The sequence below is a fragment of the Aquarana catesbeiana genome, linkage group LG11, assembly GCF_042186555.1.
Source record: "Aquarana catesbeiana isolate 2022-GZ linkage group LG11, ASM4218655v1, whole genome shotgun sequence".
Lineage (NCBI taxonomy): Eukaryota > Metazoa > Chordata > Amphibia > Anura > Ranidae > Aquarana > Aquarana catesbeiana.
The window spans coordinates 32,946,028-32,960,578 of record NC_133334.1 but is presented as its reverse complement, the minus strand read 5'-3'; positions in this window follow the sequence as shown (position 1 = coordinate 32,960,578).

The following is a 14,551-nucleotide window of genomic DNA, read 5'->3' as shown; positions in this document are numbered from 1 at the left end:
TGGCACTAACTTGCATATAAGCCTTTAAAATGAGGACTTTGGATTTTTCATGTTCGTGTCCCATAGAATTTAATGGCGTTCGCATTTTTGCTAGAACTTTTTTTTTCCCCCTGCAATAGACGAATGCCTAATAGCCAATGCCACATCAGCATGGGCATGGTTGTTTCCATAATATTAATGCCTCAAATGCAAAACATTATTGTATAGAATTAAAACAATCAAACATTAGAAAATGTATTTTCAAAGTATGATTGTGTTCAGCTCAGTGGTCTAGTGGTCTGCCTTGAAAGACTCAGGCCATGGGATCAAATCCCACACATGGTATCGCTTACTTAAAGCTTACATTTTAATCAGCAGCATATGCTGAAAATAGGCGAATGCCTAATAGCGAATGCCACATCAGCATGAGCATGGTTGTTACCATAATATTAATGCCTCTAATGCAAAACATTATTATATAGAATTAAAAGAATCACACATTAGTAAATGTATTTTCTATGTATGATTGTGCTCATGATTATGTTCTTGATTGTGCTCATGATTGTGCTCATAATTGCGCTCTTGATTATGCTCAGCTCAGTAGCCTAGTGGTCTGCCCTCCTTGACATAGGCCATGGGTTCAAATCCCACAATGGTATCACCTACTGAAAGCTTGAATTGTACTCAGCAGCATGTGCTGAAAATAGGCGAATAGCCAATGCCACATTAGTTTGGTTAATTCCATAATATTAACTCTTCAAATGCATGCAATGGTATGTACAGTAAGTATTCAATAATATTATGGTGTGGAATTCCAAAAATCACACACTAGTTAACGTGCAGGGTGTTCGTTTCCTTTTTTTTTTTGTTTTAATGTGCTTGTGCACTGGAAAAAGCAACATAGCTACCTTAGGTAGGTTGGCTGGGATTTGAACTCATAACCTGAGTACTTTATAGACATTGGTGCACATCACCAAGCCATTGGGCTAAGTACGCTGAGACCTGCATAATAGTGTAGTATGATTAAAGTATGAACATAATAATTACTGCTTCATAGTCTCATAAAAAACTCAATTAACATAAAAAAATAAACATATAACAGATATGTAACTTAAATGTTCAATACATATAACTTTACAGAATAGCAGACATTATTCTGTACTACTCATTCATAACAGCATTCCTTAGCAAAGGAAAGAAAACTAACTAGGAATACTAATTGGAATATACATCAATAGGTGCACACAGGGTAGAGCACATCTCACATAAAATTACCATTTTTCGATCTCTGTTGGAGATGCCGGGGAGATCGGGGAACGATTCTTCATGTTTTCTGGACCTGCCCCAGATTGGAGCAGTTCTGGAGGACCATTCAACATAAGGTACAGAAGTTCACGGAGCGTCCTATCCTAGCAGATCCTGCCTTCTTCCTCCTTCATGCTTCCAATATGTCAGGTAAGGCATACAAAAAATCATTGATCAGACACCTATTAGATGCGGCAAAGGCATGCATACCCCTTTTATGGAAGTCCACCAAGCCTCCGACTGTGGGCATGTGGCTCAATAAGGTGGAGGACATCAGGAAAATGGAGGATTTGGTCCTCACGGCCCGGAATCAAAATGAAAAGTACACCAGAACCTGGTCCAAGTGGCTTATGTTTATATACTTTGATGAGGGGCAGACCCTTTTGGAAAGAGACTGAGGACTGGGGTGGGTTGCCGAGGTCCACTGGCCGTATTTACGAACACATGCGACCCAAGACATGTGCGTGTACCACCTCCATGTGCCCCTATTCCCTACCCCCCCCCTTTTTCCATCTCCTTTCTTCTTCCTGCACCCCTCCCCTCCTTCACTCCTACTATTCTTCTTTCATCTCTAGCTATCCATTCTTGTTGTTCTGGAAAAGGAAAATGGCAAAGGAAAGGGCTGAGCATATATGTTTGAGAAACATTGCAGGGTTGAATTTTCTATGCATTCTTTTGTAGAATAGACATTTCTCAGGAATGGAAAATGTTATTGCCTTGTTCTCAGTTGTGATAATGTAATAGGCTGCGTCCTCGATTTTTATACATGTTAATATTGTTTCATCGGGGTCTTGCCCTTTCTTGAGCTTGAATAAACTTATATTTGAAAAAGAAAAAAAAAATTACCATTTTTCTTAGTAAATGAACCCCATGTGTGTGTTATTAGAGTAGCATATTGAAGAAAATTCGAAAGAGACATAAAAACGGATTCCGAATACGAATCCCGAATAGGAATTTAACGAATTAGCCAAATTTAACATAACAATATAACTAGATTAACGAAACACATTTTTTCCGTCATGCACATGTCTAATAGATACAAAGACTTCAACTTGGTTTTAACAATTGTTGAGTTAAGCCACACAGGGAGTGCATTGTTTTCAAAGGGTCCAATGACTCCTGAGGCAGCCATACATGGATTGAAATTGGGCCAGTTCAGCAGATACTGGCTGAATTTTGATCGATGTACGAGCACCCCGGTTGTACAGAAGTTGATCTACCAATGCTGTACAACCACCATGTCAGGTTTTTCCCCATTGATCAGTGCCTTCAGCTATAGCTAACAGCACCGGCCATTGTATGCTGGTGACGGGTAAGGCTCCCTGCCATCAGAGCATAATAGCGCAGCCCACTGGTTAGACAAAAAAATAAAAATATATGAATGTATACCTTGCCATGGAATTCAATTCCAAAGAAGCAGTAAAACATAATCACTGTGTAGCACCTCAAGGCAGGAATCAGACCCTACATATGTAGTTAACAGATATGGCTGCCCCTCTTTAGGTATATAAATCTGAAGGATATAAGCTTATTGACATCAAGCTGGTGTTTGTACATGAATATTAAAAAAAATACATAATTTAAAACCAAATCCAGGTAATTTTCTTTTTCTTTCTTTAAAAAACCACTTAAGGACCAAGCCTCTTTTTGAGATGCGTTGTTTACAAGTTAAAAACAGGTTTTTTTGCTAGAAAATTACTTAGAACCCCCAAACATTATACTTTTTTTTCCTAACACCCTAGACAATAAAATGACAGTCATTGCAATACTTTCTGTCACAGCGTATTTGCGCAGCAGTCTTACAAGCACACTTTTTTTTGGAAAAAATACACTTTTTTTAATTAAAAAATAAGACAACAGTAAAGTTAGCCCAATTTTTTTTTATATTGTGAAAGATAATGTTACGCTGAGTAAATTGATACCCAACATGTCACGCTTCAAAATTGCGCCCGCTTATGGAATGGCGACAAACTTTTACCCTTAAAAATCTCTATAGGCGACGTTTAAAAAATTCTACAGGTTGCATGTTTTGAGTTACAGAGGAGGTCTAGGGCTAGAATTATTGCTCTCACTCTACCGATCACGGCGATAGCTCACATGTGTGGTTTGAATACCGTTTTCATATGCAGGCGCTCCTCACGTATATGTGTTCGCTTCTGCACGCGGGCTCGGCGGGACGAGGCGCCTTTAAAAAAAAAAAAAAAATTCTTATTTATTTTACCTTTTATTTTTTATTTTTACACTTTTAAAAAAAAAAAAAAAATGTGTCACTTTTATTCCTATTACAAGGAATGTAAACATCCCTTGTAATAGAAAAAAGCATGACAGGACCTCTTAAATATGAGATCTGGGGGTCAAAAAGACCTCAGATCTCATATTTACACTAAAATGCAATTAAAAAAAAAAAATGTCATTTAAAAAAAAAAATGTAAAAAAAATGGCCCTTTAAGAGCTATGGGCGGAAGTGACGTTTTGACGTCGCTTCCGCCCTGCAATGTTATGGAGACGGGTGGGGGCCATCTTCCCCTCACTCGTCTCCATACCCAGCAAGGGTGAAGATCCGATTGCCTCCGCCGCTGCCGTGTGCCCCGGTAAGCGGCGGAGGGCACCGGAGCGTGGCGGGAGGAGGGTCCCCCCTCCTGCCGCCGATATAAGTAATCTCACGGAGAATCCGCCGCAGAGACCACTGTTATCAGAAAGCAGACCGCCGGCCGAAGAAGAGGATACCGGGGTTATGGCAGCTAGCTGCTGCCATAACAACGGTATTCCTCTTCAAAGTAAGGACTTATATCGACATGCGGCGGTCCGGAAGTGGTTAAAAGGTCAATCAAGCAGCTCAAGCTACAATACTCGCCTTCAGTCCAGAGTGTCTCCTGCAGTATTACTTATCCACCTCAGGATGGCTTCAGTCTTTTAGGTTGCATAAGGACCCAGCAATACTTAACCTGGAAGACTGAGGACATAAAGTGAGTGCATGGTGTCATGGGCCTCTATCACCAGTGTACTGATGCAGGCAGCAGCACTCATGTCATCATGCCAGAGCCATTCTTTGAATCAGTGAGGACCACCCAGGCCAGAGAAGAGGCAAAGAGGACCCTGCAGCACCATTTGACTGGCCTGAAGATATTTGGGAAGCATACAAAAAGCAAAAAATACACCAGGAGGAGGTTAATTGGGCAGCAAGCAGCACAACTGCATCATTCATTTACAGCTTCCTGTGAATAAATAGACTACAAGTACCATCATCCTTAGCGGCTGATGACTCGCAGTTCACAATTAACTGTGAGGGCATTGGTGAGCGCTTTCATAGTTCATTGATTTTCCTGCTCTCATGTAACTGCCTGGGCATTTCGGAGGTACGGGCAGACAGCTATCCTTGAGAGTCTGCAGGAGTCTGGTATTGCACCCGCAATCTGATTTTAGTCTCAGTGTTCTGCAGACTCTATAGAAAAAAAAATTATAAATGCACATTTTTTAACCTGTAAAAAATGTGCATTTATTATTTAATTTCAAAAAGGTGAACTTATCCCTTTAATGCATTTAATGCATGACAGGAATTCCCAGAGCACCATGGACTAGCTAAAGATACAGCACAGCAGTACTTATCTCCTTTCGGGCATGCTGTCTCTCATTGAAACCTCCCCTCTATGGAGCTGTCCAATAGGTGAGGAGTCATTGCTTTGTCTCATTTAACCTCTTCCGAACCCGCCCCACGCATACATACTGTGGCAGTTTGGCCCTCCTGGGCGAAATGAAGTACCTGTACATGATTTCTAGTTCTGGGTCTGGCGACCCATTCCCGCTGTTATTGGACACAGCTGCACCCCCGCGATGTTGGCCGGCACCCCGCGATCGTTCCTGAGAGAGGTAGAATTGCGGTCTGCCTATGTAAACAAGGCAGATCGCCGTTCTGTGAGAGGGGAAGATGGAGATCTTGTGTTTCTGCTAAGCAGGAACACGGATCTCTGTCTTCCCCCAGTCAAAGCATCCCCCCCCCCACAGTTAGAAAGCACTCCCAGGGAACATATTTAAACCTTTGATCGCCTCTGATGTTAACCATGTCCCTGCCAGTGTCATTAGGACAGTGACAGTTCGGTTTTTTTAGCAATGATCACTGTATTAGTGTCACTGGTTCTTGTCCACCGCAATGTCGCAGCCCCGTTAAAAATCGATGATCGCCACCATTATTAGTAAAAATAAATAAATAAATAAAAATTAGATAAATATATCCCATAGTTTGTAGACACTATAACTTTTGCGCAAACCAATCAATATACACTTATTGGGATTTTTTTTACCAAAAATTTGTAGCAGAATACATATTGGCCTAAATTGATGAAGAAATTACATTTTTAAATTTTTTTTATTGGATATGTTTTATAGCAGAAAGTAAAAAATATTGGGGGTTTTTTTTGCATATTTTTTTTCTTTTTTTGCGCTAAAAACAAAAAAAGACAACGGCAGAGGTGATCAAATACCACCAAAAGAAAGCTCTATTTGTGGAAAAAAAAAAATCAATTTTGTTCGGGTACAGCGTCGCACAACCACACAATTGTCAGTTAAAGTAACGCAGTGCCGAATCGCAAAAAAAAAAAATGGGGCTGAAGTGGTTAAGAGAAAATCCTTGAGCGAACCTAAGTAATCCACCTACCTCCACTTTAGAAGTCACACGTTATTAAACATTCTACTGCTGCAAAATCTTCTAATCACAACCTCAACATATGTGAGAGACTGAATTGTATATCCAGCATATGAGTGCAATATTCCCGGAATTCCCTATGAGTTAAATAGAATGCAAACATTTCAGAAGGCATTGTTCTAGATCAATGACTAAAGCTAATAACCTTCCGCACTCAGCAGCAAAACATCATTAAAGGTTATTGTGAATTAATACTCCATGTGCATTAAACATGAAGAGGGATTGTGTGCTTCTATAATGGCAGAGCGACTTATCAGTGCGGGGCTCATTCACACCAATGCTTCTTTTTTTAATGCAAGCCAACGCATGCACACAAGTTAGGCGCTAATTTTAATGGTATAAGGCTACATCTCTGCGTTGGGCTGATGCTCATTGGCCATAAAAGTTCATGTTTGTTTTTCGATTCAGTGTGTTTAATAGCAATGGCAGCAATGCTTAAAACCAAAAAAAAAAATGCAGACGCCGACCTGAGGACTCATTCACATTTATTATTATATTATACAGGATTTATTTAGCGCCAGCAGTTTGCATAATTAACATTTACACATTTTAGCGCACAGATTTGCCATTGTTTTTAATGGTACTCAGTCACATATATTGTATGAAGCGCATTGACATACCTGGGTCCAAAAGAAGGTTCTGATGAGCGTTATAAGGGATAAGAATGAGGATAAATGTCAATGTATCATGAGGAGCGTCAGAAATGCACCTCAAAAACGTGTTAATCTAGTCTTAACAACTTCACTGCCGGGCCAATTCTGACACTTCACACTTACATGTACAGTAAACATCTAAATTTTTTTTGCTAGAAAATTACTAGCAAAAATTTTTTTTTTTTTTTATCATTGGTGTCAGTGGAAGGAATAGTGCCCCATCATTGGTGTCAGTGAAAGGAATACTGTCCGATCATTGGTGTCAGTGGAAGGAGTGATGCCCCATCATTGGTGTCAATGGAAGGAATAGTGCCCCATCTTTAGTGTCAGTGAAAGGAATAGTGCCCCATCTTTGGTGTCAATGGAAGGAATAGTACTCCATCATTGGTGTCAGTGAAAGGAATAGTGCCCCATCTTTGGTGTCAGTGGAAGCAATAGTGCCCCATCATTGGTGTCAGTGGAAGAAATAGTGCCCCATCATTGGTGTCAGTGGAAGGAATAGTGCCCCCTCCTTGGTGTCAGTGAAAGGAACAGTGTCCAATCACTGGTGTCAGTGGAAGGAATAGTGCCCCATCATTGGTGCCAGTGGAAAGAATAGTGCCCCATCATTGGTGTCAGTGGAAAGAATAGTGTCCAATCATTGGTGTCAGTAAAAGAAATTGTGTCCAATCATTGGTGTCAGTGGAAGGAATAGTGTCCAATGGGTGTCAGTGGAAGGAATAGTGTCTAATCATTGGTGTCAGTGGAAGGAATAGTGTCCAATCATTGGTGTCAGTGGAAGGAATGGTACCCCATCATGGGTGTCAGTGGAAGGAATAGTGTCCAATCACTGGTGTCAATTGAAGGAATAGTGCCCCATCGTTGGTGTCAGTGGAAGGAATAGTGTCCAATCATTGGTGTCAGTAGAAAAAATTGTGTCCAATCATTGATGTCATGGAAGGAATAGTGTCCAATTGGTGTCAGTGGAAGGAATAGTGTCCAATCATTGGTGTCATGGAAGGAATAGTGTCCAATCATTGGTGTCATGGAAGGAATAGTGTCCAATCATTGGTGTCATGGAAGGAATAGTGTCCAATCATTGGTGTCATGGAAGGAATAGTGTCCAATGGGTGTCAGTGGAAGGAATAGTGTCCAATCATTGGTGTCAGTGGAAGGAATAGTGTCCAATCATTGGTGTCAGTGGAAGGAATAGTGTCCAATCATTGGTGTCAGTGGAAGGAATAGTGTCCAATGGGTGTCAGTGGAAGGAATAGTGTCCAATCATTGGTGTCAGTGGAAGGAATAGTGTCCAATCATTGGTGTCAGTGGAAGGAATAGTGTCCAATCATTGGTATCAGTGAAAGGAATAGTGCCCCATCATGGGTGTCAGTGGAAGGAATAGTGTCCAATGGGTGTCAGTGGAAGGAATAGTGTCTAATCATTGGTGTCAGTGGAAGGAATAGTGTCCAACCATTGGTGTCAGTAGAAGAAATTGTGTCCAATCATTGGTATAAGTGGAAGGAATAGTGCCCCATCAGCCTTCTTAATGTCGATAGAAAGATACTGGCAAAGATATTTTTCTGGCACCTATCGTCAGTAGCAGAGTCTTTGCTTTCTCGTCATCAGCACTGTTCGGTCCAGGGTAGGTGCACCTTCACAGCAGTTTTAGCTGTCCAGGAGGCCTTGGAGCGGTGCAGGGCTGCAGATTGGGGAAAGTATTTGCTGACATTGGATCAGGCAAAAGCTTTTGATCGTGTTAACCATGAGTACCTGTGGTTAGTAAGTAACTATGGTCTGCCGGGTAGTTTTGTCGATTAGATAAAAGTCTTGTATAAGGGGGCAGAAAGCTTTCCTCTTGTTAATGGATGGGTTGGGCAGTCCTTTGTGGTTGGCTCCGGGGTGCGCCAGGGTTGTCCCCTGAGTCCCCTGCTCTATGTGTTTGCAATCGATCCCTTCATCAGGAGGCTAGAGAGCGGCATGTTGTGTGGGGTACCAGTGGGGCTCCCAGGTGAGCCGCCTTTGAGGGTTGTTGCCTATGCGGACAATGTGTCGGTGATTGTCACTGGGACGGATGAAGCGGAAGAGGTGGTCTCTCTGACATCACGGTATTCTGAAGCATCAGGCTCCAAGATCAATCAGGAAAAGAGTGAAGTTTTCTGGATGGGAAAGGAAGGTGAGGGGTTTGATCTCCCAGACACCTTTCCAGTGCCCCAGGAAAGAATTAAGATTCTAGGCATTGAATTTGGACCCGGCGATTATGGCCTCAAAAACTGGGAAGGCAGACTGGAAATTGCCAATACTAAGGTGGGTCAGCTGGAAGAGATGGAAGTTATCTATGAGGGAAAGGGTTGATCTGATTAAGACTTACCTGATTCCGATCTTCTTGTATGTCAGCTTTGTCTGCATCTTGCCAGTGTCTCTCTATGCTAGGGTAAGTAGTGTGTTCTTCCAGATGTTGTGGGGGAACAGACTGAACCCCATCAAGAGGAATGTCACCTATCTATCCAGGAGGGAGGGTGGCTTAGGTATGGTCAACCCAGTTCTTTTCTTTTCACTGCTTTTTCTCAAGTTTAATATTGGTAATATGCTTGCAGTGGAACGTCCTGGATGGGCAGGCATATTTAGATCTTGGTTTAGGCCTTTTCTACGACTTTGGGAAGAAGGTGGCCAAGTGAAGAATCTCAGGGGTCATCGTGGTCAGCTACCAGCCTATGTCGCTCCGTACTTGAAGTTACTACGGCAGTGGCGATTGTCGGCTGAAGATCTCAGATCGGTTCCGAGGAAAGTCCTTATGGGTCGAGTCTTGAGCGAAGTCTTTCATGACCCACTGGTGTTAAGGGATTGCCCAGGCCCAGTTTTGAGGGCAGGGTTAAGACTTATTAATTTGGACAGAGTACCCCCTAAATTTAGGGATCTGGCCTGGTTGTGCTTCCATGGGAGGCTCTATGTTAGGGGCAATTTGAAATTCCGCAGTGGGGTGGATCGTAGCTGTCCTCGGGAGGAGTGTGCAGGTGAGGAGGAGACTATGGACCATTTTCTGCTTCATTGCCCCTTTAACATAGAGGTGTACAAACAGGTTGGGCGGGCCCTTGGTGTCCCTTTCCTCTCCAGGCTGGGTTATGCTGAGTGGGTGTATGGAGCATTCAATACTGGTGGTGTTTTTTGTTTAGATACACTTTTTCTAGTTAGCATAGTAGTCCGTTATTTCACTTGGAATGCACGGTGTCAGGTCAGCATTCGGGGTAAAATCCTTCCTGTTCAGGTGGTGGTGTATGACATTTTGCATGAGGTGGAGAAGATTCGGGTGCTTGAGAGAGACAAGCGGAGTCAGGGGGCTTGGTTGAAGGCGTGGAGGGGTTTCAAGCCTCCCTGACTGCCAGGAGTCTCTTTCCCGGGTGTGGCTGTCTGTCTCTTATCACCCTAGATTATTATTTTTTGGATTCATTTTTGATAAATGGCTGCGTACATAGGTGATGGGTTGTGCCTCTTAGGCCCTCTCTGCTGCTTTATGTAAATAGTTTTCTAAAAATGTGTTCGTATTGGACTATGTATATATTGTAAATATTCTGAACAGGGATGTGTATTCCTTGGATTTCTGTTGATGTTTTGTACTATGGTTTTGTTTTTTACTTTTGTATAAAATTGGTTGCTTGATTCTTTTCAATAAAAGATCAATAGTGTCCAATCATTGGTGTCAGTGGAAGGAATAGTGTCCAATCATTGGTGTCAGTGGAAGGAATAGTGTACAATGGGTGTCAGTGGAAAGAATAGTGTCCAATCATTGGTGTCAGTGGAAGGAATAGTGTCCAATCATTGGTGTCAGTGGAAGGAATAGTGTCCAATCATTGGTATCAGTGAAAGGAATAGTGCCCCATCATGGGTGTCAGTGGAAGGAATAGTGTCCAATCATTGGTGTCAGTAGAAGAAATTGTGTCCAATCATTGGTATAAGTGGAAGGAATAGTGCCCCATCAGCCTTCTTAATGTCGATAGAAAGATACTGGCAAAGATATTTTTCTGGCACCTATCGTCAGTAGCAGTCTTTGCTTTCTCGTCATCAGCACTGTTCGGTCCAGGGTAGGTGCACCTTCACAGCAGTTTTAGCTGTCCAGGAGGCCTTGGAGCAGTGCAGGGCTGCAGATTGGGGAAAGTATTTGCTGACATTGGATCAGGCAAAAGCTTTTGATCGTGTTAACCATGAGTACCTGTGGTTAGTAAGTAAGTACGGTCTGCCGGATAGTTTTGTCGATTAGATAAAAGTCTTGTATAAGGGGGCAGAAAGCTTTCCTCTTGTTAATGGATGGGTTGGGCAGTCCTTTGTGGTTGGCTCTGGGGTGCGCCAGGGTTGTCCCCTGAGTCCCCTGCTCTATGTGTTTGCAATCGATCCCTTCATCAGGAGACTAGAGAGCGGCATGTTGTGTGGGGTACCAGTGGGGCTCCCAGGTGAGCCGCCTTTGAGGGTTGTTGCCTATGCGGACGATGTGTCGGTGATTGTCACTGGGACGGATGAAGCGGAAGAGGTGGTCTCTCTGACATCACGGTATTCTGAAGCATCAGGCTCCAAGATCAATCAGGAAAAGAGTGAAGTTTTCTGGATGGGAAAGGAAGGTGAGGGGTTTGATCTCCCAGACACCTTTCCAGTGCCCCAGGAAAGAATTAAGATTCTAGGCATTGAATTTGGACCCGGCGATTATGGCCTCAAAAACTGGGAAGGCAGACTGGAAATTGCCAATACTAAGGTGGTCAGCTGGAAGAGATGGAAGTTATCTATGAGGGAAAGGTTTGATCTGATTAAGACTTACCTGATTCCGATCTTCTTGTATGTCAGCTTTGTCTGCATCTTGCCAGTGTCTCTCTATGCTAGGGTCAGTAGTGTGTTCTTCCAGATGCTGTGGGGGACCAGACTGAACCCCATCAAGAGGAATGTCACCTATCTATCCAGAAGGGAGGGTGGCTTAGGTATGGTCAACCCAGTTCTTTTCTTTTCACTACTATTTCTCAAATTTAACATTGGTAATATGCTTGCAGTGGAACCTCTTGGATGGGTAGGCATATTTAGATCTTGGTTTAGGCCTTTTCTACGACTTTTGGAAGAAGGTAGCCAAGTGAAGAATCTCAGGGGTCATCGTGGTCAGCTACCAGCCTATGTCGCTCCGTGCCTGAAGTTACTGCGGCAGTGGCGATTGTCGGCTGAAGATCTCAGATCCGTTCCAAGGAAAGTCCTTATGAGTCGAGTCTTGAGCAAAGTCTTTCATGACCCACTGGCCTTAAGGGATTGCCCAGTTTTGAGGGCAGGGTTAAGACTGATTAATTTGGACAGAGTACCCCCTAAATTTAGGGATCTGGCCTCTATGCTCGGGGCAATTTGAAATGCTGCAGTGGGATGGATCGTAGCTGTCCTCAGGAGCGGTGTGCAGATGATGAGGAGACTATGGACCATTTCCTGCTTCATTGCCCTTTTAACATAGAGGTGTACAAACAGGTGGGGCGGGCCCTCGGTGTTCCTTTCCTCTCCAGGCTGGGTTATGCTGAGTGGGTGTACAGAGCATTCAATAATGGTGGGGTTTTTTGTTTGTATACACTTTTTTAGTTAGCCTAGTAGTCCGTTATTTCACCTGGAACGCACGGTGTCAGGTCAGCATAAAATTCTCCCTGTTCAGGTGGTGGTATTTGACATTCTGCATGAGGTTGGGAAGATTCGGGTGCTTGAGAGAGACAAGCGGAGTCGGGGGCTTGGTTGAAGGCGTGGAGGGGTTTCAAGCCTCCCTGACTGCCAGGAGTCTCTTTCCCGGGTGTGGCTGTCTGTCTTTTATCACCCTAGATTATTTTTTTTTTATTAATTTTTGATAAATGGCTGTGTACATAGGTGATGGGTTGTGCCTCTTAGGCCCTCTCTGCTGCTTTATGTAAATAGTTTTCTAAAAATGTTTTCATAGTGGATTAAGTATATATTGTATATATTCTGAACATGAATGTGTATTCCTTGGATTTCTGTTGAAGTTTTGTACTATGGTTATGTTTTTTTACTTTTGTATAAAATTGGTTGCTTGATTCTTTCCAATAAAAGATCAATAGTGTCCAATCATTGGTATCAGTGAATAATAGCATGCAATGGATATGGAGGGCAAACTCTGGTGCCTACTGGAGTGCGCAATTAATATTTAATGATTAAACAAGCTGTGCAATCACCATAAAAAGAAATTAGAGATAAGGCCAAAAGTTGTAGGACCATAAAAACAGAAGATGTTAGTATAATGTCTACACTGAGTGTACATTTCTGTGACTTCAGTCTAAAATCACTTGGCAAACAGTCTCTCTATATATCATTCATCTGTGTGTTTGACTGCAATTGCCGCTCTATTGTGGGGAATCATTCAAAACAATGTGTGGTTTTCGCTGCAAACATTTCATTTTCCTTTACCAGGGCCCTGTTGACCCTTACCTATGACGACAAAACTCATTAAGCTCTTATGAACCTTGACTTGTATAATTATAATGAATCTGAAGAGCTTTCAAAGCAACACAATTAGTTCACGGCGTTCAGAAAAACAAACGTCAGGTCAGTCCATCAGGGCCCTTTGCTTTACATTATCATAACTGACTCCTATACTACAAAAAAAAACATTAGTTTAATGACATATACAGTATCATTATATCATTATGTGAGAAAATATGAAGTTGACTTTTGAAGCACTATCAGATGCACAGGCACTCTCAGGACAATGAAGCGCTCTTATGACAAAAATACAAAAACCTCAGTTCACAGTGAAAGATTTTGTATGTTCCTTTAGAAGAAGAAAAGTTATAACCGCTTGCCGACCAAGCTTTTTCTGGCACTTTTTAAAGTTTAATATTTTGTTGCTATAAAATTACTTATAACCCCAAAACATTATATATATATATATATATATATATATATATATATATATATATATACATACATACATATACATACATATATATACATACATACATACATATACATACATATATATATATATATATATATATATATATATATATATATATATATATATATATATATATATATATATATATATATATATTTATGGGTGGAGCCCTATGTCCGATATGGACATAGATAACATTTGTAGTTAACACAAAACTTACCATCGGAAATAGACCTGGAAGTGTGGACTCCTCATATGAAATGGACCTGAAAGTGTGCCTTGGTCTGCTGGTCGGTATGCCAGAATAAGGGGGCATACCCTGGTTAAAGAAATGATTATTCTGTAGAGAGAAATGAATGAAATGAATGAATGAAATGAATGCCTTGAAATGGGGATGGGAGGGTGGGTATCGCGCACAGGAAACCGACAAGCACCACAGGTGAGCGGGCTGCTTAAATACCCCCCGGGCTCCTCCCATAAATTCAGGCCACCATACTGGCCTTCCTACTTATGGGTGGAGCCCTCTGTCCGATATGGACATAGATAACATTTGTAGTTAACACAAAACTTTCCATCGGAAATAGACCTGGAAGTGTGGACTCCTCATATGAAATGGACCTGAAAGTGTGCCTTGGTCTGCTGGTCGGTATGCCAGAATAAGGGGGCAAAAACATCCAGGTAGGGGTGTGGTTATATTAGTTTTGGCTTTATTTATTTGAGCAAGTTTGGTGAATGCTTGTGCCGTTTCCACCTAAGGTAGTGGGGACCTACAGGCGAGGTAGGCAGAGTTTCACCTGCTGAGTCTCTAGATGACGTGGTCTGGGACCCATGCCGAAATGCTGCCAAGGCTGCCCCAATACTAAAGAGTGACTGGAGTGCTGACTGGGGTCGAGGTGTAGGCAGCGTAGAAGAACCCCCAGGTGTTTGATGAACTGGCAGGCACTCGAGGGTTGCCCGGAAAGGTAATAGGGGACTAGAGGTTGGGTGTTCCGGTAGGAGTGACCGTAGGCGGTCGAGTATGGTTAC